The sequence below is a fragment of the Lissotriton helveticus genome, chromosome 6 (genome assembly GCF_964261635.1).
Source record: "Lissotriton helveticus chromosome 6, aLisHel1.1, whole genome shotgun sequence".
Classification (NCBI taxonomy): domain Eukaryota; kingdom Metazoa; phylum Chordata; class Amphibia; order Caudata; family Salamandridae; genus Lissotriton; species Lissotriton helveticus.
In genome coordinates, this window is record NC_136067.1 from 877,993,217 (window position 1) to 878,016,921 (window position 23,705).

Genomic DNA, 23,705 nt, shown 5'->3' on the forward strand with positions numbered 1-23,705 from the left:
AAACCTAAAGCCAATAAATAGGTATGTAAATTGTATTTCTATTTCGCAAATCTAGCCATAGCAAACAGCAGCAGGTCGCTATACAGGAAGCAAGACAAGCATTAAGTGAACGAGTGATAAGAGGGGATGCCAATTTGAGTACTTAATGGGGACGTCGGTTCTGGATCCAGGATGCATAGTTGAAAAAGGCATACTGTATTTTCTTTCACACTTTCGAGTATGTGCGCTTTAACAGCACTACTGAAGTCTCTTTCTCTTTCTCGAAGGAACGGTCTCACTTTCTTAAGCAGAGAGCGTGTATCAGGCTGCCTTTTTTGCCAATGTGTCCCTTTAGGGCGAGGTTGGTGTTCAGGTCCAAGTGACTTGGCAATCAGTGAAAATTGATGCTTACAGCCGTCAACGTTGCTGCCATTAAGCTAAATCTGGACCACGCTTATTGTTCTTGGAAAAGCACAACATTCTGTATTGGTTGGGCTGCTGCTCCTCAGGTGGGTCTGGGGCATCCAGGCCTGGATGGTGTTCGGTGTCTAAGGATTTGGATGTCTGAAGTAGGGGAAACATTCAAGCCGAGTTGCGACTTGTGTGCATAGTGGCAAAACTTGAAATTGTCTGGAGCACCGTGCTGAGGCTGAAGATGAGACCATACTGAACGTGTGGGAGGCTCTGCAGGTGATAGGCAGTGGCGTAATGAAACTTAAGTGGGCCCCCTGCAAGTTACAAGAAGGGGCCCCCTTAGGACTTTATCATGGGCTCTTAGGTCAGGACACTGTGCTGCAAAGGCTTTCTCCGGCCACCAGCGAGCAGTTACGCACGCGGACGTGCGCTTACTAGCACAGGCGCCATCTCGCGGGCACCCTTTCAGCCGCGATTACTTTCACTTTGGCGGCGCCGCCATCTGCCTTTCCTTGCTCCGCTTCTCCCACACCACAGAACGCGTCCCCTTTCACCGCTGTGCGGCCCGTTACTTTTATGGCCGCGTGGCCAATGCTTGTTTCAGACTTGAAGCAGTGCAACATGTGGCACTGAGTTGTTGACAATGCTCAGCTGTCAGTCCTCTGTTTCAAGGGCCATAGTCCATTTTAGGTCGAGGACCGTAGGCTGCGCTTGCGCAGTTCGGTCCAAAGATTTAATGTTTCTTAGAATGGGGCTTGAACCCGCCCCTCTTCTTCATTGGCTGGCCTCGTGAATTCTGGCCAGCCATTGGAGGAGAGGGGCATCACTCCCTTTAAGCCCCGTCTTTTCCCGATTCGGGGGCGTTTTTTCCTCTCTTCTTTCTCTACCTGACGTCATCGGGAGAGAGCACGCCCCTCATCACGCTGCCTGCACGCCCAAGTCGGCTCACTGATTGGTTTACAACTCCCCAAAGACACTACCATTGGTCTTCCTTATTAACCAATCAGAGGGCTGACTGGCGCGCACAGGCAGCGTGAGCAGACAGCAGACAACAGGCATATGGATACCGCTCACGGTGCCTCCCCCTCCTTCAGTCGGAGCCTGCCGCAGTCCGAGATCTCCCTGATCGGGCCTTAGGTGTGAGCCACCACAAGGAAAACATCACTTGCCTCTGCCAAGCCTTTAGAGATGTGTTACTTTGAGCAGGGTACGTCAACGGTATTCCGAATATTAATAATATAAATGTAGCGGAGATATGAACGAAAATGATAATATACATGATAGAAAGTTACGGCGTACACACTTTTAACAATTTTAACGAATTCAATAAATCTGTAAGCACCACTAAGCTTGATTTCAACTGAAGCAGCTCTGCAAGACACCTTAAAAATCTTAATGTTCTCGATTTTAAATGTAGACTGACTGCCGAAAGTGGGAAACTGTAGTAAATATTTGCAAGTAATAAAACGAACAGAGCAGCAGCAGTTTGGTCGGGATTGGGACTCTCGATCCACAAACGCAATTACAGATGAAGAAAGAACGTGCACACAGTTGTGGACAAAGTGCACGCACCGCCTGCCAAGGGGAGGCAGCTGGTCTCAGACAATACCCCACGGCTGGGGGAGGAGGACGGCGAGAGAGTCAGTCAGGAACTGCAAAATGATGACAATTCTACGGAAGGGCTTTGACTTCACAGCTAGTTTCCAGCCCTAAAAGCACACAGCGACTGAACGAGAAAGGGAACCCCGACGGAGATGAGAAGCAGAGGCATCACTCGTAGCACGGCAGAGCTGGGTCTGGCCTGGGCTCTGCTGCTCGCAGCATGTCCTGGCTTGACGAAGTCCCACCCGCAGTACCTCGACTTCAAGCCCCCCTTCCGGCCCTCCCGCGAGCTGGTTATCTGCGTTCAGTACCTTGAGTTTGGCTGCTGCGAGGCGGCTCGCGACTGGGAGCTCATGGACCGCTACTACAGGGTGCTGGGGCGTCTCGAGCACTCCCTGCACGCCTCCTGCGCAGCCCACGTGCAGGACATTCTGTGTCAGGTGAGTGTGCGGTGCCACGCAGCGGTACGTCAAGCTGGAAGACCCCCAAATAGCAATGCAGGGTAATATGGGGTGGGGTCTTCACCTCACATAAGCAATTGCTCCTTCGTGCAGAATGTATACTGACTGATACTACCTATATCAGTTGTGCTCTGTTATCGACGTATATGTACTCCAAATGTAGCTGCAATGGTTTCGAACCTGTAGCTAAGGCACAAGCAGCAGGTGCTAAAAACCCACTGAGCTGTCTTATTAGCCCTGCATCCAAGGACAGGCAAGCGACGTTAATAGGGTAAAAGGTGAGCCATTAACCATTTTTATTGCAGGCAGCGGCTACTTATGTGTTTTCTTTATAAACACACTGGTGCACAAAGAGCTTGCAACATTCATTGGTGGCTAGCAGCGAACCCCAAGGTGAAGCGTGCCACAAAATGTAGGGCAGGGATTTGTGCCCTTTTCAACCAAACCCAGAGTTACATGGAAAAAGCACCAATAAGTGCATCTAGGCCCTTTAATTCCTAGAAATACCCGGGAATTATGGCAGGGTAACAGTAGTGTTTGATCTTTAATGTCTGAGTTGAGAGGCTCTACAGTAAACCCTACAGTTACACCACCTCTTGCTCCCTTTTTGAGTGATATAAATGTAGGATTTTTATCACAGCTGTTTGTGATGCATAGACCTGTGTCAAAAATCATCTGGATGTTGAGAGAGCTTTACCTCTTATATACTTTGTCCAGTGCCTTTGGATGGACCATTATGCAAATCAAAGAATCTAACCACATTTGGTAGTCCTACAATAGTGTAACATTTCGCCTTCACCGCAATTGCTGTTGTGTGGTTGGTAGGGAAATAAATAGTATATGTTGTTGGTGCTTAGGTCTCATCTGGTGGTGACTTCCCCACCTAGAGACCTAGTATGCTTCTTTGAGCTGATAAATAAGTTGACAATTCAAATAATGTTCACTGTGAGAATGATTGCTGTTTATATCCGACATTTGTTTCGTTCGGGCCAACAATACGTCCATGAGCTTTCAATGCCTGATATGATGATGTCAAAGTTGAAATTTAAATATCACGTCTGTACCTCCATATCCTCCATCCCTTCCACAAGGGCATGTTGTAATACCACTGGCAACTGCCGAAGCAGAATGAGGTGTCCCGGAGCAGCCTGCATGTAGACTCCTAAGGGTTTTTGCCTTATGCATCTTTTATGTGTGATGGAGTAATGCTCTTCACCTCTTTTTCGTAGGTGTTGTTCATTGACCTATGTGGGGTTGATTGTGTCAGTGCTTATGGTGTTTGTCAATCTAGTGTTGCTTTTTATCCTAACTCGCATATGTTGACAGCGCTCTTAGGTCATTCTGCATGTCCCAATGATCATTTTTGAAGATGTAGCTTTTCATTCTTTTGTTTGTGTATGTGTTATTTGGACATAAATACACTATTTATTGTGGTACTTTCGAAATGGACGCAACTTTATGTTGTTTGTCACACTGTACTACCTGAATGCGGGATTTGTTCATGTATGGTGATAAACTGACCTGCTTTTTGCTGGTTCCATTGCCTTGTAATGACTTTGTGTTTGCACAGTCATTTTGCTTTCCAATGATTTTTTGCACCTGCTAAAATACCACAAGATGTTATTTTATTTGCAGAAAAACATATGATGGTAAAAGTGACTGCTCAGTTCTCTTTACAGACTTCTGTAGTATAATACCATAATCTCCTAACCAAAATATTGTCTGAGAGAAATATTGCATCTGAAATATTGTTTAGAAAAATATTGCCGCCATTGGAGTGATATTCAATAAGCAATGGTACGACGTTGCTTGTGCTTGCTGTACTGCCCCCCGTTGCTTGTGCTTGCTGTCCTGCCCCCCCCCTCGTTGCTTGTGCTTGCTCCCCTGCCCCCGTTGCTCGTGCTTGCTCTCCTGCCCCCCGTTGCTCGTAATACTGTACTACACACTCTGCTACACTCTCTACTACTCAACATTACTCACTCATAATTAGTCACTATACTACTCACTCTTTACTACTAAAAATAAAAATACACTAAATGTGTGTGTCTCTAAGACTCTTTACTACTCACTCTCTCACTATATAATACTCTTTCACTTTTTACTACTCGCTCTCTAATACTCTCTTTACTAATAACTCTCCTACTCACTATCAACTCCTCACTCTACTACTCTACTACTTACTCTGTGTGTGGGTGCTAATGCAATAGGTCTCGCATATGCAATCGATTAAGCTATTGGCAATGTAAATGACAATGTCATTTATTTATTATTAAAAAAAAAAAATCATGAGCAATGCCAATAGCTCTACCTTTAATAATGCCGAGACCATTGCATTGTAAATGCTTGATTTAGATTTCCATCAGGCACAAATTGAGAGACCGACAGGTCCAAATCACTGTTGTTTTTCTCCGCAGACTCCAGAGGGAAACCTCCTGTTAGTGTCATTCTGACAGGAAATATTCCTCACGAAAGAACCAGGTTGAGCGGAGATCGGCCAGAAAACTCTGAATGCCTATATGGACGATCTGTCCCAATTTTTTGGGTGGCAGCGAGACAGGCGACCTCAGGTTTCACAGAGGAAAACTTAGTGTACTGCAGGTAAGTGCATTACACCCTCTGACACAGAAGACCGGGGTCAAACGTACCTTTACCCCTTCGATGCTTGTGCCGGAACCATTCCATCATCAGTCACGGTTGAGCTGTGCTGATGACGGAACGGTTCCGTCACGACCGCACCCTGTTCTGGAATGTCCAGCACAGGGGGGGAAATCGGCGCCGCACGGAAGCGGTTAATAAAGTGAAGCATATTGCAGAGCGAGAAGATACGTCCCTCAATCAAGTAAAGCATATCAAGGAGGAACATACAATGTATGCACGGGAGAAAGATTCACTGTGACTGTTCATTCTTTAGGCTAGTTTCTATGGTCACTTGCAACCCCCAAAAACCTTTTCTTGTTACTCATAGCTAAGGTTTTAGCAACAATTATGCTGCTGGTCACTAAAAAATGAAAGCATTACTTATCATATTATACTACAACACCCAACAAAGTCTCCTCTTTCTCGCTTATATATGGACCACCAGAAAGTATGGGTGCTTCCCTTTGGTCTTACCTCCTTTCTGTCCACAGCATTGCAGCAGGCCACGAGCAAGAATAAGGACTGCTCACTGAATCAACTGTGATTTCTTTGCATGTGTCCACTGCTGCTGCCTGTGGTGCATGTGTTCTGTGTGTAGGGTAAACTTATAGTGCTGTTCCAGGACCCAGTGCTATTCTTCTGAATGTGTCACTATATGTGTAAAGGTTATACTGCTACTGCCTTTAGTGGGCCTGTGTGTGTGCAACGCCTGTACTGTGGGAGCATATGGTGGAACAGTTTTACATATAATTAAATGATACACCGTGGTTCTATTGTGTACTTCGCTAGTAGAAATAATACCTGGTCTGGAGTGTAAGACAGAGGCCCGAATCCTGGCCCATTCAAACATTGGCATCTTTGCTGGGATCTTATTTTCCCTTATGTACATCATAGCAGGCGCCAAAATGTTGTCTCTGGCACATAGTATGGCCACTGACTACACTCATTCAGTCAATGGTCACATTACTAAGACTGAAAATCAATGCCAATATTTCATTATAGCTCTGTACCATCCCATTAAAGGTTATCGCACTTTTTTGATTAGTGCTGGGAAAATATCTGTGTGACTCTAGCAACTGGATACTAGATTAAATTATATTCAGAATACTGTTGGTTAGATAAGTCTGCTATTAGCTAGTTAGTTAGATCAGTTCAGCCTGAGTTTCAATGCCCCTCTTCTAGATTAATTCGGTTGGATGCTAAACAGAGAGATACAACATTGGCATAGCCAATAGGTCTTGCCTTTGGGACCTTATAGGTATTTAGTAATCCAGCACAATATCCTTGGTGCAACAACATCAAGAGTTGCATGGCTAAACACTTATAAGGTCCCAAAGGCGAGACCTATTGGCTATGCCAGTGCTTGTTCAATATTATATACAAGACATGAGAAAATCAAGCTGAACAGCTTGCCCTCTGCGCACTGTGGCAGTTCCCCTTTGGGTTTCTATATTGTGACTCTAAACAGTTAATTTACAAAACTCAAAAGAAAACAACACAACTGTGATTTCAGTCACATTCGATTGTATTATTGATCCATAATCACAACTTTATATGTAACACGTGTATCTGTCGAACAAATAAATTCATTGGATTCATTGGATCTTGATGTTATAATCACATCTATATGAATTTCATCTTACAAATGATTATGGCCACAAGTTGTCATGCCCAATGCATTTCGGGCCTCGCGGCCCTTCGTCGGGGGCAATACCTGAAATGAGACATAAATCTTATTGTTGCTTCATATACTGGTCTAACATTGTACAGTTGTGCAATATGCCACAATTAATTTTTAACTTATAAAGATCTACCTAATTCACCAATAAATGGGAAATGCGTTGAAGAAAACTCTAATGAACCATGGTCGTAATTATAAATGTGCATAGTGGAACTATACATGATGCATACATTGATATAACACATTAAAAATACATCCGAGAACATATAGTTGAATAAATGACCCTTTTATCTGAGGTGACTCACTTGTGCCATTTGAAACCAGTGAAGAAAAATGTGGGTACTGTGAGATGTCTAATTCAGGGGCGTGGTGGATCGGGTCTGTGTCTTTCGGTTTGCTGAAAAAAATAATGAAGAGGACTAATATAAATGCACCCACTCAAGTGCAGGTTTGATAAACGTGCCAGCTTAGAACTCTAAAAGTCACACTCACATGAGACTTTTACTTTGGTGTTAGAATGTAACAAACCCGAATTAGTCAATGGTTATTTAAAAAAAAAATTAGGTACGCCAAACCTAAAGATAACTAAATGAAACCCGATGTTCTATTCAATCGAACACAGTTTTCAGCCATTTTCAATGCACTAAGAAACACAATTTTCACTCCGTTAGGCCATTGCCACAATCCTAACCAACTAGATCTAAGACTAACCTTTCTGGTTATCCGAAGGTAAAACACGAACTCTAATCGGCCATCTCTTTTCCTGTTAGGCGTAACCTCCGCTTTCTAGAAAGGGAGAAACAACGAAACTGAGGGAACACTCTTGTATGATTGCTCGGTTAGTCCTATGCAAACTCGGTGCAAAAATACCTGAAGTTATCGGCGATGGAGTTCTACCAAACCGCGTTGTAATCAACCTCCCATCTTTGTGCCCGGGTCTAGCGCGACGCCATTAAATGACGTGGCTTTTGAAAAAGTAAAAATGAGCGACGGACCATACGATGAGACAAAAAAACAAAACAGACATAGGACCATAGAAAAGCCTTGAAGGTAGTGAATACGAAACTCTGGGGGCGCCCTTTTGTAATGGGAAAGTCTGTGTGTGAACAGGGTCGTATTTAGAGTTTTACAAATAATTTTCTAAAACAGCATTTCCACATGATGACATAACGAAATAAAAATACAAAAGTCAACATTCCTTCTGCGTGTAACAAATGTGCATTTCTCATAGATAGCAAGTAAGGTCCACTCGATCATTGATCCCTTTGGGATCTTGTGTCTGTAATCTTCGAATCCAAAATATTTCCCTCTGCAAAAGAGTCTTGGTGAGATTTTTACCCGGTGATGGGGTAACCACTTCGAGGATCTGGAATTTCACTTGGGCTATAGTGTGTCTATGGTTCTCGCAATGTGTGGCCAGACTACTCTTGGTGCTCTTGTTTCTGATAGTGCTTTTGTGCTCCGAAATACGGATTTTAATCTTTCTTTCGGTTTTGCCTATGTACAAAAGTCCACATGGACACTTGATGGCATATATTACATTGGCCGTATTGCAATCTGCACTGATCCTGACTGGAATTGTCTCTCCTGTATGAGGATGCTTTACACTTTCAGTCACAATAACATTATTGCAGTGAACGCAATTTTGACATTTTTTCATGCCCTTGTAGGTCTCAGGTGTATTCATAGGATGGCGTTTCAACATTTCTTTTATATTTCTTGAACGTTTGTAAGCGAAAATGGGCTTATCATTAAACAAACCTTTAAATCAGTCTCATGACTCAGTAATTCCCAGTGTAAATTAATGCTATTTTTAATCTCATTTGAACTGGTAGAGTATTTCGAGACAAATACCTGGCGCTGTTGTTGCTTTTTCGTCTTCGTGATTAGTAGAGATTCACGTGGTAGTTTTTCGGTTTTATCCTTTGCTATTTCTAGCACAGTAGGAGGATACCTCTTAGATGCGTACTTGGTTATGATGGTGTTCAAATTGGTTTGAAACGTTTCTGCTTGTGAACAAATTCTTTTAGCTCGTAACATCATAGAGTAAGGTAAGTTGTTAATGAGGTTCCTGGAGTGAAAGCTATTGTACATAAGGGCCGTATTTTTATCAGTCGCCTTGTGGTATACTTCAGTTTGTATAGTGTTGTCCTCTATTTTCACTAGTACATCCAGAAATGCAATCTCCTTTTGTTGTATATTACAGGTGAATTGAATGTTCTCATCATACAAATTCATTTGGGCAATTTTATGTTCCAATCTTTCTTTGGTGTCTTGCCATATCAAGAAAATGTCGTCGATATAACGACAATATAAAATTACATTGTCTGTCCATTCTTCGTCATTCCTTAGGAACATGTCTTCATATCTCGCCATGTATGTGTTGGCATATGCCGGTGCTCCAGAAAAACCCATTGAGGTACCCTTGTTCTGCAGATAAAAATCACAGTTCCACTTGAAATAACTGTGGTGTAAACAAAAATGCAAAAGTTCTAACAAAAAAAAATTTTCTGCTGATATCTCTTCTTGTTTTAACAAAGCCCATTCTACAGCCTCTATTCCCTCGGTGTGTGGGATCGAGGTGTAGAGGGCCTTGACATCTAACGTGCAAATCCACAGATCTGGTTTTACCTGTACATCCATGAGTTTTTTCAAGAAATGAGTTGTGTCTTTAGTATAGGAGTACCAACTTTGAACAAATGGTTGTAAGAAGTGGTCAATATATTGACCCAGAGGCTCAAAGATGGTGCCGCACCCGGTGACAATAGGACGGAATGGTGGGTTCGAAAGATCCTTATGTTTTGTAATTAACTGTTTAGAGTCACAATATAGAAACCCAAAGGGGAACTGCCACAGTGCGCAGAGGGCAAGCTGTTCAGCTTGATTTTCTCATGTCTTGTCTCCCCGGCGCAGTATGGGCATTGCGTCTTCCTCTGCAGCACGCTTAGATAAATCCGTTATGATAAACTAGTTAATCTTGATAAAATTAAGGAGTGCCTCTCCCATTACTAATTTTTGCAATATTATATACAAGCCATAGTTGCTACTTATTTATCTTATGCAACTAACAACCATTGACAAAGCCAATAGTGGTGACTTGCATTTATGATGTTACTTGTTGTATTATATATCTGAATACAATGAAAGAAACAGCAAAATACAAGTCAGGCAGCACACTATGCTAAGCACAGATGTTTAGCTTGCTTGATTTTAAGCCACGCCCTTAATTACATTGACCACCCCCCTTTGAGAGACCCCCCCAGTTTTTTCATCCCACTTAAAGCCCTGTACTTAAGAGAGCAAAGCAACGCTCTTTGCTATACTGTGCATTGCGCGTTCACATCGAAAACATACACTAACGTCTCATGGACTGAACGTGCATTACAAGGGCTGCTCATATCCCCGATCCAACTAGCTAAAAACGGGCAATCCCAATATATATATATATATATATATATATATATATATATATATATATATATATATATATATATATATATATATATATATATATATATATATATATATATTTGCAAATGATGGAGTCCAGGCACAAAGGAGGCGCACAAGTCTGAGTTATTCTGACAGAGGCCCTTTGACAAGGATCCCCAGAGGCCTGACTCCGCCCCCTTTCAGAATGTGTGGAGGGGGTGGATAAACTGCACGGGCACGTGGGTATTTTACACATATCAATGAAGCCCTATTCACGCAGGCTTCCAGATGGGATCTCATTAGCAAACTCAGTTCAAGGCAAACAGCTACGCCATTAACCAGGTTGTCACGCATTACTGAAATGTCACACTTTGTGAAGTGAATTCCATTTGCCTCCGTCCGCCGCTCCCCTACGAAATGAAAAACAAGCACTGGTAAAGCAAATGAAGCTGTCCATGGAAAGCGTTTTTTGCACGTATTTTTTTTTTTTACAGCACATGCAATGGAAATTAAAAGCTAAAAATTAAATGATAAAGATAAAAAGTGAAAGGAGACTTTAGCTCACCAGTCTTGGCACTTTGCACTACCTTTTAGCTACACGTGCACAAGTGATGAGGGAAAATGTCATCAATCAGACTGGAACAGAGCCAATGACTAAAGTCGACCGACCCACCTTTGCCCCATGGTGTATGCTGCTCTGGGCAGAAGCAAAAAGTGAAGGACATTTTAGCAGACCCATGGATGAAGATTACTGACCCAAAGCCCCGCTAGTTACATATGTTCATATGTATTTCTATTCATGATATGTTTTAATACATGAGACTGGTGAGACAGACATAGCTGTATCTAGGCCAGACATAACAACTTGAGTATGCTGTTCTTTGATTTTTTTTAAAGTTGACATGTGATTACGAATCGATATAGAAAAGGCACACCGGAAAGTTGCTGTCCATTTAAGGCCTTCTTAAGGTCCTCGTCTTTGCATAGTCAAAGCAGTTGTAATTTGCATAAATATGAGCCGCAATTCCTGTATTGTGAAAAGACAAGTGATGTTATGATTCACTTCGAACATCCATTCACCTGGAAGAAGGGAATAGCTTAACAAATTAATTTCCTCCACAATGAAATATTTGTTCAGCCTGTGCTCCCTGCCCCTGGCATCTAGGATTGATTGCCCTGGAATAATTTTTTTTATCTCATGAGCTGGGTATGTCTCATCCTTCCTGCATTACTTGGCGCTTTTATGATTTCGCTTTTACCGTGCAGGGAGTGTCCCAGGCCATTCACAAATAAATTACGTCTCACACTAAATGTAAATGTACAGGAATTTATATAGCGCAAATCACCAAGCGGTTTCTAAGCGCTTGCTTAGGGAACCCATCCTGGTATTCCCCTGTGAGATAACCCCGGCAGGGTATCCGCAAGGTGAAAGCCAGGCATCCCACTAAGCCAGAGGTGCTGGAACAAGAATTTGTAAAAGGGGGGTGGGGAGTGCCCTCAAACATCACCTCATCCAAGTGCCTTGATTGTACCTTCTATTCTCCTGATGTACATTTTGAGATAGATGCACTTCACTTTGTAAAGCAATACATGTATTTATCTGTGTATGTGTTAGAAAACCTCTGGAGTAAAATGGGCTTACACGTTCATGTGTATCCCAGCAAGAGTACCCCTACTTAAAATTGCAAAAGACTCGAAAAATGCAGCGTGGAACCGTAGGAGTAAACATGGCTCTCCATGTTAAAATAATTAGCAACACTTTGCCATACCACATCAAAGGGGTGGCCTTAGGCATGTGCAAGCTGTGCACCTGCACAGGGCCACCAAACCCCAGGGGCCACCACGCCAATATATATCTTAATATAATAATCCTCTGAGATTGGATACATATTTGCGAGGCGGCCCCTGGCAGGGATTAGGCGGCCTCCGGCCCTGTTCCACTTCCCAACACCCTGACCCCCCCTCATCACTGGCCTCCGCGCTCCACCCTGCCCGGACCCCCTCTTCCGGGGCCCCCTACCTACGCTCCCTGCCCAGGGCCGCCATGAGCCTAGAGCCGCCCCATCATGAGACAATTTATACTTCAACACACAGTAAATATTTCAGGACTAATAAATAAAAGCCTCTTCATTGTTAATTCTCTATTTGAACTCCAAGGATATATGGGGGTGCTGCAGCACCCCCGCACCCCAACTACCCGTGCTACTGAAGCTGCTCTGAAATGGACACACGTACTTTTCCCACTAACTGTTCACAACGTCGATTCACTGAGTGGCAGTTTTATGTTCCAGAGGAATGCAACAGGTTCCACTTATTTACAAGCTGCACTTCACAACAGGGGCTACTTAAACTCTTCAGCCTATCATTTTGTCGCCTGCTTTCTTCCAATCATGTTACTAGTCCACTGTTTCCCTCCTCCGCAGCAACGCTCCAGTACATTTCCTATCAGCTCATGGTTTCATTAGGGCTTATGGTTGTTACTGTCACCATTCATAGTATCTCTGCTTGCTCCACTCTCCTTCCTTATATCTACTGATATGTGCTTAATTTGTTAAAAAGTCAGTGCCAGGGCCTTCTCATGAGGCCAATACAGCTTGCACTACCTGCTGCACCTGACAACGCTGCCAATGACAGTACAAACACAACTACTGACCATCATATTACTATAAGTGTGACAATTCATACTATTCCAGGCCATCCAAAGGCATAAGAATGGCTTGGGCCGCAGGTATTAGTCATTTTCAATGTTTATTAAGTTATTAAACAACTGTTGGGCTCATTTCAAATTCAGACAAAGAGCGCCACCATGGTGCAGAGTGTCATAAGAGCCGGTGTTGACAAGTAAGTGCCACCGGAAACCACCATGTTAAATGAAGCACTGTTACTGATCTAGACAGACCGGAAATCCATGTCACCTGGGCCAACACATAACATACTGCCTGAAATGCAGACCTGTGCTTTCCAGCCCTCCTTGCCTGACACCTGGCTCCGAGCAGCTTCCGGTCTCAAACCACTTCGGGGCAGATTTATGAGTTCCGGCGCATCTCTGCAAATCAGCAGGGATGCGCCAGAACTGATGCGTCACGCAATTCCCTCCTTGCGGCACCACAGATGCGCCGCATTTACAATGCGGCGCACCATGGTGCAAGGAAGGGCAGATGCGTGACGCATCTTGTGGTGTACGGGCGGTGCATTGCTGGAGTAGCGTCGCAAGTGCGACGCATCTCCTGCCATGTACAGAGGCCACCCATACATAACGTGGTGCGTCACTCCTTACGCCTGCTTCAAGCAGGCGTAAGGATTTGACCCAGCAGCGTCGTAAAACTGACTCCGTGAAATCTTGTAGATTTCACTGCATCAGTTTTACGGGGCTTTCCTACGAGGGAACGCCCACCCTGCGACAGAACGCCCACATGAAACCTGACGCAGGTTTCATGTGGCGCAGGGCTTTACAACGTGACGCATCTGCCTAGATGCGTCACGTTGTAAATAGGTCGCAGGGATGCGCCACGTTTCCGCGCCGTTGCGTGACGCAACGGCGGCGTAAACGTGGCGCAAGTCCGACATAAATCTGCCCCTATATGTTTATATTTATTTGTGCAGTACTCGCTGCAAAAATTCATTGCTTCTAGGTGCTGATGGGGATGATACGTCGGAGTAGAGTTCCATTGAATACTTGTAGCTAGACAGCAGGGTAATCAGACAGCAGGGCACAGGAGGGAACTTCTTAGTTTAGTTTCTTATCTTATTTATTTATTTATTTATTTATTTATTTTATTTTCGTAATTTTTATAGCGCAACAAATACCCTGGGGTGTCTCGGCGCTGTGGAGCTACTGGGGTCAGTGATCCTATTACTGGTTAAATAACCACGTTTTTAGGAGCCTGCGGAAGCTCATCAGGTTAGGGGCAGATTTGATGGACTGTGGCAAAAGATTCCAGAGTTTTGGGGTGGCCACCAAGAAACGTCTATCTCCCCAGGTGGCGGTTCTTGTACGTGGCACAGTGAGAAGGTTGGTATTGGCCGATCTTAATTGCCGTCTAGGAATATATGGCTGAAAGGCTTCCGTCAGGAACCTGGGTCCTATGTTGTGTACTGCCTTATATGCAATACAGAGTGCCTTGAATTTGATGCGGCTCTCAACTCTCAGCCAGTGGAGTTGACGAATGCCAAGAGTGGTAGAATTGCGGCGAGGAATGCTCAGGAGAATCCTGGCTGCCGCATTCTGAATGGATTGCAGCTTTGTTATGACTCGCTTCTGGGTGTGGAGAAGGAGAGCGTTTCCGTAATCCATTTTGGAGAAGACTAAGGTAGAAACCAAAGTCTTCCCAGCTGAGGGAGGGAGATAAGGCAGCAGCTTCTTTATCTTTTTCAGGATAAAGAATGAAGACGACACAACCTTGTTTGTATGCAGGTCGAAGACCATCTTGCTGTCAAAAATGACTCCCAGGTTTCTGGCTTTTTCCACTGGGACAGGTGGGTGGCCGAGCTTTTCCGGCCACCAGTTAGTCGACCATTCTGGAGAAAGTTTTCCAAAGGTCATAACCTCGGTCTTGTCCGAGTTGAGTCTAAGACAGTTAGAGGCCATCCAGGTACTGACCTCAAGCATAGCTTTCTGAAAGTTGGCTGCCACTGTGCAGCCGTCCTTGTGAATGCCCAGGACCAGCTGGGTATCATCTGCATAAGATGTTAACCGTATTCCATATTCCTTTATTACCCTCGCTAAGTCCGCTACATAGATGTTAAATAACATGGGACTTAGCGAGGAACCTTGTGGGACTCCACAAGGAAGTGCAGAGATGGGTGAATAGAAATCTCCCAGCCTTACAGTCTGGGTACGGTCTGCCAGGAAAGATGAAATGAGATCCTTGGCCGGACCGTTTATGCCTAGAGCTGTGACACGGTCGACTAAGGTGGCATGGTCGACCGTGTCAAAGGCCGCTGACAAATCCAAAAGGATGAGGACAGCCGCCCCCCCCTGATCCATGATTGCCCTGATCTCGTCAGAGGCCTTAATCAGGGCGGTCTCTGTCCCATGCCCTTTCCTGAAGCCAAACTGCGTTTCGTCGAGAAGTTGGTGGGTCTCAACGAACTCTGAAAGCTGTCTGTTCATAACGGATTCGCATACTTTGGCGGCGAAGGGTAGACAGGCAATGGGTCTATAGCTGACGGCGGCTGTGGGGTCTAGGGAGGGTTTCTTCAGAAGGGGTTTTATAACAGCCTTCTTCCATATGCTTGGAAATTGGCCTGTCTGAAATGCAGTGTTGCAAATTTGCATGAGGGGGCGTGAGATCACCTCAGTGAGTTTTTGCATCACAGAAGGGGGGCAAGGGTCCAGAGGGGAACCAGATTTAGTAGATGAGATGAGAGTGATGACGTCATCAAGAGAGGCAGGTGAGAAACATAAAAAAGAGTCATCATTATGATGAGAAAATACCTCTTTCACCCTACCACCTCTGTGTTCAGTTTTGGTATCCCCTTCAAATGAAGCATATATATCTGCCACCTTGGTGGTGAAGAAGGTGGATAAATCGTTACAAAGGTCTGTGAGGGCTCTACCCCAGGGCCAGAGGGGGGGGTGGACAAGGTCGTAACAACGGAGAACAGCTCTCTGGCGGAGTTGGCAGCGGTTTCGATTTGTGCCGTAAAAAAGACCGTTTTCCGGGCCACTATTGCCTTTTTGTAAATCGTAAGGGCATCTTTATAAATTTGTCTGGCTATGGGGCAGTAAGATTTTCTCCAGCGCCTCTCTAGATTTCTACAATGTTGGCGATGAAGTCTTAAATCTTCATTATACCAGGCAGCCGAAGGCGATGCTCTGTTAGGTCTTGAGAGTTTCTCCGGGGCCACTAGATCGGCGGCACTTCGGATCCAATCTTGAAAATCTGTAGCTGATAATGCTGAAGAATTTCCTCCTTGAGGAAGGGAGGAGGCAAGGGAATCTAGCATCTGAGGAATGTCCGCGTTTTTCCAAGCACGCGTCCCCATCCTAGTTCGGGGTCTCGGAAATGAAGGATTTGAGGGTCGTATGTTTTGTTGAAATATAATAGCCCTGTGGTCTGACCACGTGATGGGAATAATGTCCAGTACCGAGATGTCAGGATCATTAGTGAACAGACCATCAAGGGTGTGTCCAGCTTGATGTGTTGTGCCCTTAACTAATTGGTGAAGTCCTATATTGGAGAAGTCAGTCGTTAGCTGAATAGTATCAAAATTATCCTTCTCTTCCAGATGGAAATTAAAATCTCCAAGTATCGTGTAGTTTTCTGAGCCGACAACATTGTCATTTAGGTCGGAAAGAGTGGAGAGAAAGGCGCTACGAGGACCTGGGGGTCTGTATAATATTATACCCTTTAGGGCTTGCTTGGAGTTAATGTTAATCGCAAAGGCAGCTGACTCACAATTAACAGATCTTAGATCTTTGAGAGATAAAACAGAGGCTATTGCCTAGTAGGCGACATGGAGTAGAGGATGTGAGGGACTAAGGTGCTGGATGAATATTTTAGAAAATGATGGCGTGACTTGCTTTCTCACAGTGCTGTTTTGTGTATAGGATTTCGAAGAAGTGAGTTTTCAGCCTAGTCCTGAAAAGAATGAGGCAGTGGGGGGGGGGGGGGGGGGGATGTGCAAGCCTTCAGCCCGGCTGTTCCAGAGGTGTCATAGAGCTGTCTGTAAGCATCTACCTTTGCATTAGTCCACATAGGTCTCAAGTAGTAGGTTGCTGATAGTTGGGAGATGATGGCAGGTGGAAGGTGGGGTTTCATCTTGCTTTGACGTTGCTTATGGGAAGGGCATCAATGAATTTGTAAGTGAGCTATATGATGATTCTAGGCTGCACAAGGACACAGTAGAAGCTTTGTGGGTGGACTGAGTCTGATTTAAATTTTTATAGCACAAACATCGGGTGACTGCCTGATAATAAATAATAATCCATATTTCTAAATCACGCACATATCACCCCTTAAGGTTATAAGGCGCTGGGGCCCGGGGCGATTAAGTGAGCTATTGCCCAGAGTTACATGGTGCTGAGCTGAGCTGCTGCCGGGGATCGAGCCGTGAGCCCCACTCTCAAATACAACCGCTCTGGCCGCAGCTCCACTCCTCTACCACCTGATGTGGTGGCTTTTTAAAATCTTTGGGTTTGGTAAGCAGGTATTCACTTTAGGAGTTTTTGCCGCAGTCAGGATGTGAGTTGACCAGAACCTCAACAATGAAGGCGTGATTTGTGGAGAGATGGATGCCAATTTTGTTTGAAAACTTAGTTGAAAGAGGAATCATTTCACAATAGCACTTCTGTGGGAGTTGCGGTTGAGAGTGGTGCCCCATCGTACCCCTAGATTTATTACTTGAGGTATGATTAGTATTGCTTCACCCAGGAAGGTGGTCTGCACAGTGTTCATTTTGCTCAGGAGCTGGGATAGACCAAGCATTAGTATTTCTGTTTAGACCTATTGACTTTTGAGCTGTTGTGACCAATCCATGTGTTAGTGGCCATCAGGAGATCATCAAAGTTTACATTTTTTATTGCCTGAGTCTCGCAGGTATGTTTTAGTGTCATCATCACATCAGCATAATTGGAGGCTGTGAATCTGATGGAGATTAATGAGGGATTTGAAGAATATGTTGCAGATCAGAGAGAAAAGCCCCGTGAGACTCTGCAGGTGACTTGGTTGAGTGGAGACGACAAGTCAATACAGTCTCACTATTTGGTTGTAATAAGCCTAAAAAATTAAAACCAATTGAGAGTTTTCTCTGAAGGCAAAACAGGAGGATTTTTTTGATGCACATTATCAAATGCAGCCAAGAGGACTATGCGGATCTGCCTGCTAAGCGATAGTTGATCTGCAAATTTGAGGACCAGTATTTGTTCTATGGTCTAGGTGCAAGAACATGATTGGTAGGTGTCAATACATTTTTGGATTTCACAGTGAGCTTGAAGTTGGGCCAGGATAACCTTTTCTAGATTCTTGACAGTCATGGAAGACCAGCTGTGAACCAAAGTAGCTAGAGTTACCTTAGCCGAGATAAGACATTCTTGAGAATGGGTGCTATTGGGGAGTTCTTGGGGGTCAGTGGAATGGCTCTTGCTATGCCCAGCTGTTGAAGAGATTTGGCACAGGTTTAACCAGTGACTAGAAGTGACGATGTGGAGATTGCAAAGTTACTCTGCGCACTGGGCTCACTGCATGACTTGGCATCACTTGGGTCATCCTCTGGGTGCTCAGCCTGTGAGTGGCTCCTTCTCATGGCTTACATGAAGAATATACTCAATCACAGTAGGTAAAAAGCACCCTGGATATGTGGGTCTGGAGGGATCCATCTGGGCCCCACTCAGTCCCACAATGTTTTTATTTATCTCATTCTTGTTTGCCAGAGGTGCAGGGCAGCCCTTTTCACAGAGGACAAACAACTCTCATCCATACAGATTGTTGTAGCATTCAGTTAAATTAACAATTAATACGTCCCAGATGCGTGCCTTGAGGAGAACCCTGCGGCCTTGTGGTAAATGGATCCCCTGCATTTCTCATTTCCTTTTTAAGTCTTCAATTTAGCAATACAATACTGATGAATATTAATGAAGATATGTCCTCTATTTAAGATCTTGTAGTTTCACCCAGGCATACTCTTCACATTATCCCATTTGGAATTGAAGAACAGCATAACACCAACACTCAGGACAGAGTATTGTGTCATTTTTGGGGATATGGAGATCGTCATCCTCATAGAGTTTAGTTAGAAGGAGGAAGACCCGAAGCATGGCCATCATAGACGCAAAGAAGGCAGAAAAATTGTGGTGCACTTGTTAAGTACATTTTAAAGGTATGTCTTTAGTGTCAGTGCATCAGCCGTGGTTCCAAACTCGTCCTGCTGCAAATGCCAGAGCTGTCATCTGAATCTTGGGATCCTGGTTTAGATTCCTTTTTAATGTCTCCCCAAAAAATTATTTTGGTAATTTATGGACGGATAGTCCAGATTCTCCATAGACATGGGTGTTTCGTCAATTGTCTCAATGAAAGGCATTCAAACACAAACAACACTAGATTAAATATTCCCAATGTGGGAGATTCAGTAAAATCAGACAAAGGACCACTCTTCAACAGTTAGTCACGATTTTCACTACTTCACACAGCACGTGAACCTTCACCACAGACAAACCACACCACTGTTTGCTCAAGGAAACAGAGTGGTAGAGTCTTTCATGTGGACTCAGAAAAAGCATGTTCAAGGCACTGAAGTACAGTAGTAACCACTTCAATACACATCATAACACATGATCAAAGCTTACCGAAATGATCTACTTAGCACCGCGTGTGAGTACCCATCTAGCCCAGTGATTGGCAGAAACAATTTGCACATTGTTACTTTCAGAGGAGTTGACAAGCTCAGAACCAATGACTGATGCAGCCAAGAGAAAGTGAAGAAAAAATCAGACTAGAAAAGAGCAGCAAACCAGCCTAACTGGACACTAGTGCGACAGAGGAAATGCAAGAATGGCGGCAAGCCGTTTGACAAAATCCCCAGAGACGTTTTAAGGCATGGGCAAAGGGGACTCTGGCCCAGGGCCCCAGCCTTTCAGTTGGCTCACCTGATAGAGCCAGCTCTGCTCAGCAGATAGTCTTTCTTGCCCTGATGATCTTGAATAATGCTATGTTAGCAGGAATTTCTAAAGCACACGGTCACCACGAGGTTTCATGGTGCTAATCTTGGGTAGTGTCAAGACGAAAACGAATTATGCGTGGCCTTGCTCGAACAACCAAGTCTTAAGCACCTTTCTGAACCCCAACATGTTGTCGTGCATCCTGATTGCTAGTGGTAAGGAGTTCCAGAATTTAGGGGCAAGGTAGGAGAACCTGCACACTCCCTGGTGTTTGAGTTTAATGGCAGGGGTAGTCAGTAGTTGAAGATGGGCTGACAGTACGTTGGGGAGTGGGGCGTGCCTTACAATCATGCAGCAAATTAATTTGGGGCTCCTGCAGTGCAGGGCCTTAAAGATTAAGCACCCTGTCTTGAAAGCTGCGCGTTGGGCAATAGGTAGCCAGTGAAGTTTGGATAGCAAGGGTCTGGCAGATTGCCATTTAGGTTGTTTGTGGATTAATCTCTCAGCCTGGTTCTGTACCATTTGTAGGCGTTTGAGTAAGAACAGAGGTAGGCTGAGGTAAATAGAATTTGAGAAGTCAAGACGAGAGAGTACCAGGGCTATCACGACCTGTATAAGGGCTGAATGGGTCAGCAGATGAGCGATCTTCCTGATTTTGCGCACTTGGAGAAAACAGGTAGAGACCACTGACCCCACTTGCCCTCTAAGCGAGAGATCTGCATTTATGGTGACCCCAAGGCTTTTCATGGAGGGGGAGGGAGTGGGGGGATCCTAGTTCTGTCGGCCAATAGTGTATGCCCCAGGAGATCTCACTCTTCCTGGGCAAGACTAATTCCGTCTTGCCCGGGTTGAGTTTAAGGTGGTTAAGGTCTATCCAGCGCTGAAGGTGAAGCATAGTAGCTTGGAATTTATGGACAGAGTCAGGGGAGTCCAAGGTGAAGACAAGCTGAAGATCGTCAACATAGTTGAAGGTAGTTATCTTTCTATTTTTTAAGGAGTGACTCAGGGGCATGAGGTAAAGGTTGAATAAGTGTGGCGATAGGGACGAGCCCTGTGGGACCCCACACGTGGTGGCGATCTTAGGGGCAGTAAAAGGGCCAAGTCGTACTGCTTGGGTTCTGCCTTCAAGGAAGGACTTAATCCATTTGTATGCTGGGCCCTGTACGCCGGCCTGTTCAACACGGTCCATCAGAATTTTATGATCGACCGTGTCGAACGCGGCCGACAGGTACAAGAGCACCAAGGCCTGAGGGATGCCCTTGTCCGCATTTGCTCTCAAGGTGTCCAGTACCGCGAGGATTACTGACTCAGTTGAGTGAGCGGGCCGAAAGCCAGCTTGATGTGGCTCTAGGTGTTCTGACTGTTCGATGAAATTAGAAAGGCACCTGGCAACATGGGCCTCTAGGATCTTGACCAGGAAGGGGAGGAGAGATATGGGGCAGTAATTAGAAGGATTCAGGGGGTCAGCCCCTGTTTTCTTTAGTAAAGGTACCACTATTGCGTTCTTGAAGGCACTAGGGACCTTACCCTGTGCCTTCTTCTTAAACAGATTGTTTCAAATACTGCTTACCTTTAATTTATTTTTAATGTGAGTGATGTGAGAAAGTGTATTACAGACATTTTGCAGAAAAATGTTGTGTTTATGTTTCATGCAACGTCCATCAAAAAGTTTCTTTTAGCTCAAAACAGGATCTCACATATGAGAACTGGGAGGGTGTCACAAAGATTATTTGCAGTAATATTAGTGACCTGCTGATGTGTTAGAGTATTAACAAGCATTTGCAATGCAATAGGTCTCGCATTAGGAAAGTTTGAGCTATTGGTATTGTAAATGACACATTTTTTACTTATGTGTTGGTTTGGAAAATAGTGAATTGAATAGCTTTGTCATTTACAATGCCAATAGTTTTAACTTTCGCAAATGTGACACCTATAGCATTTGTAATGCAATATGTGTTGTATTTACGTGACTTAGATGTATTGATATTACAAATAAAAATGGCATTTATTTTTTTAATAATTAATACTTAAAAGTTATTGTAATTTATAATGGCAATAGCTTTTGTAAATAACTTTTGTGAAGATTATGTTCATTGTATTTTATTGTGATGAAAATCCAAGAACAGAAGTGAACTATTAACATATTTTTGTGACATTTGTAATGAAGCTTGAAACATTGAGAGAACATATTTGAACCAGTTGTTGAATGGTTGCAAAGATTGATGCAGTGGTGGCGCGGAGTGATGTTGTGGTGGCGACAAGTGATGCTGTGGCGTTCAGTGATGCTGTGGTAGCGCATAGTGATGTTGTGGTACCCCTGAGTGATGCTCTGGTGTTGCTGAGTGATGCTGTGGTGATGCGATAGATAGATAGAGTGAGTGCGATAGATAGATAGATTGAGTGAGGGCTATAGATAGATAGAGGGAGGGCGATAGGTAGAGTGAGGGCGATAGATAGATAGAGTGAGGGCAATAGATAGATAGATAGAGTGAGGGTGATAGAGAGATAGACAGATAGAAGGGTGATAGATAGATAGACAGATAGATAAAGTGTATTTATGTTGCATTGAGCAGAGTGTAAGTATGAGGCATGTAATTATATGGCACTGAGTGGTAATATGGGGAGTGTATATTGTATTCAGTAGAGTGTAATTGTGTGCCGTGTAATTATGTGGCACTGAGTGGTATTTGGAGTGTATGTTGCATTGAGTGCAGTGTAATTATGTAGCGTGTAATTATGTGGCACTGAGTGGTAATATGGGGAGTGTGTGTTGCATTCAGTAGAGTGTAATTATGTGGTGTGTAATTATATGGCACTGAGTGGTATTGTGTGGAGTGTGTGTTGCATTCAGTAGAGTGTAATTATGTGGTGTGTAATTATGGGGCACTGAGTGGTATTTGGAGTGTATGTTGCATTGTTTGCAGTGTAATTATGTTGCATATAACTATGTGGCACTGAGTGGTATTTGGAATGTATGTTGCATTGAGTGCAGTGTAATTATGTGGCGTGTAATTATATGGCACTGAGTGGTATTTGGAATGTATGTTGCATTGAGTGCAGTGTAATTATGTGGAGTGAAATTATGTGGCACTGAGTGGTATTTGAAGTGTATGTTGCATGAGTGCAGTGTAATTATGTGGCACTGAGTGGTATTTGGAGTGTATGTTCCATTGCAGAGTGTGTGAGGGTGCTGAGTGTGAGGGAATGGTGGCATGCTGCGCTTTAGATGAATATGTTTAAAAGTAAAGTGTGCCATACTGCGATTGCTATAATAGTTAATTGTGGATGCGTTAACAATTGATGTGTGCACTGACGGCTGGTGGTGTGTATGCCTGTAGAAATGGTGCACTGATGGCTGGTGGTGTGTGTGCCTGGTGAAAGCGTGCACTGACGGCTGGTGGTGTGTGTGGGCCTGGCCGGCTGGTGGTGTGTGTGCCTGGTGGAAGCGTGCACTGATGGCTGGTGGTGTGTGTGCCTGGTGAAAGCGTGTACTGACGGCTGGTGGTGTGTGCCTGGTGAAAGTGTGCACTGATGGCTGGCGGTGTGTGTGTGTGTGCCTGGTGAAAGCGTGCACTGACGGCTGGTGGTGTGTGCCTGGTGTAAGCGTGCCCTGAAGATTGATGGTGTCTGTGCCCGGTGAAAGTGTGCACTGACGGCCGGTGGTGTGTATGCCTGGTGAAAACGTGCACTGATGGCTGGTGGTGTGTGTATGCCTTTTGAAAGCATGCACTGATGGCTGGTGCTGTGTGTGTGCCTGGCCGGCTGGTGCTGTGTGCGCCTGGTGGAAACATGCACTGATGGCTGGTGGTGTGTGCCTGGTGAAAGCGCGCACTGACGGCTGGTGGTGTGTGTGCCTGCTTAAAGCTTGCACTGACATCTGGTGGTGTGTGCCTGGAGGAAT

The 23,705-nt window shown here is 44.5% G+C and overlaps 1 pseudogene; it reads left to right on the forward strand.

Annotated features, from left to right (window-relative positions):
* Window positions 1-2,147: 2,147 nt before the first annotated feature.
* LOC144762539 (V-type proton ATPase 16 kDa proteolipid subunit c pseudogene) overlaps window positions 2,148-23,705 on the forward strand; it is a 49,234-nt pseudogene continuing 27,676 nt past the window's right edge.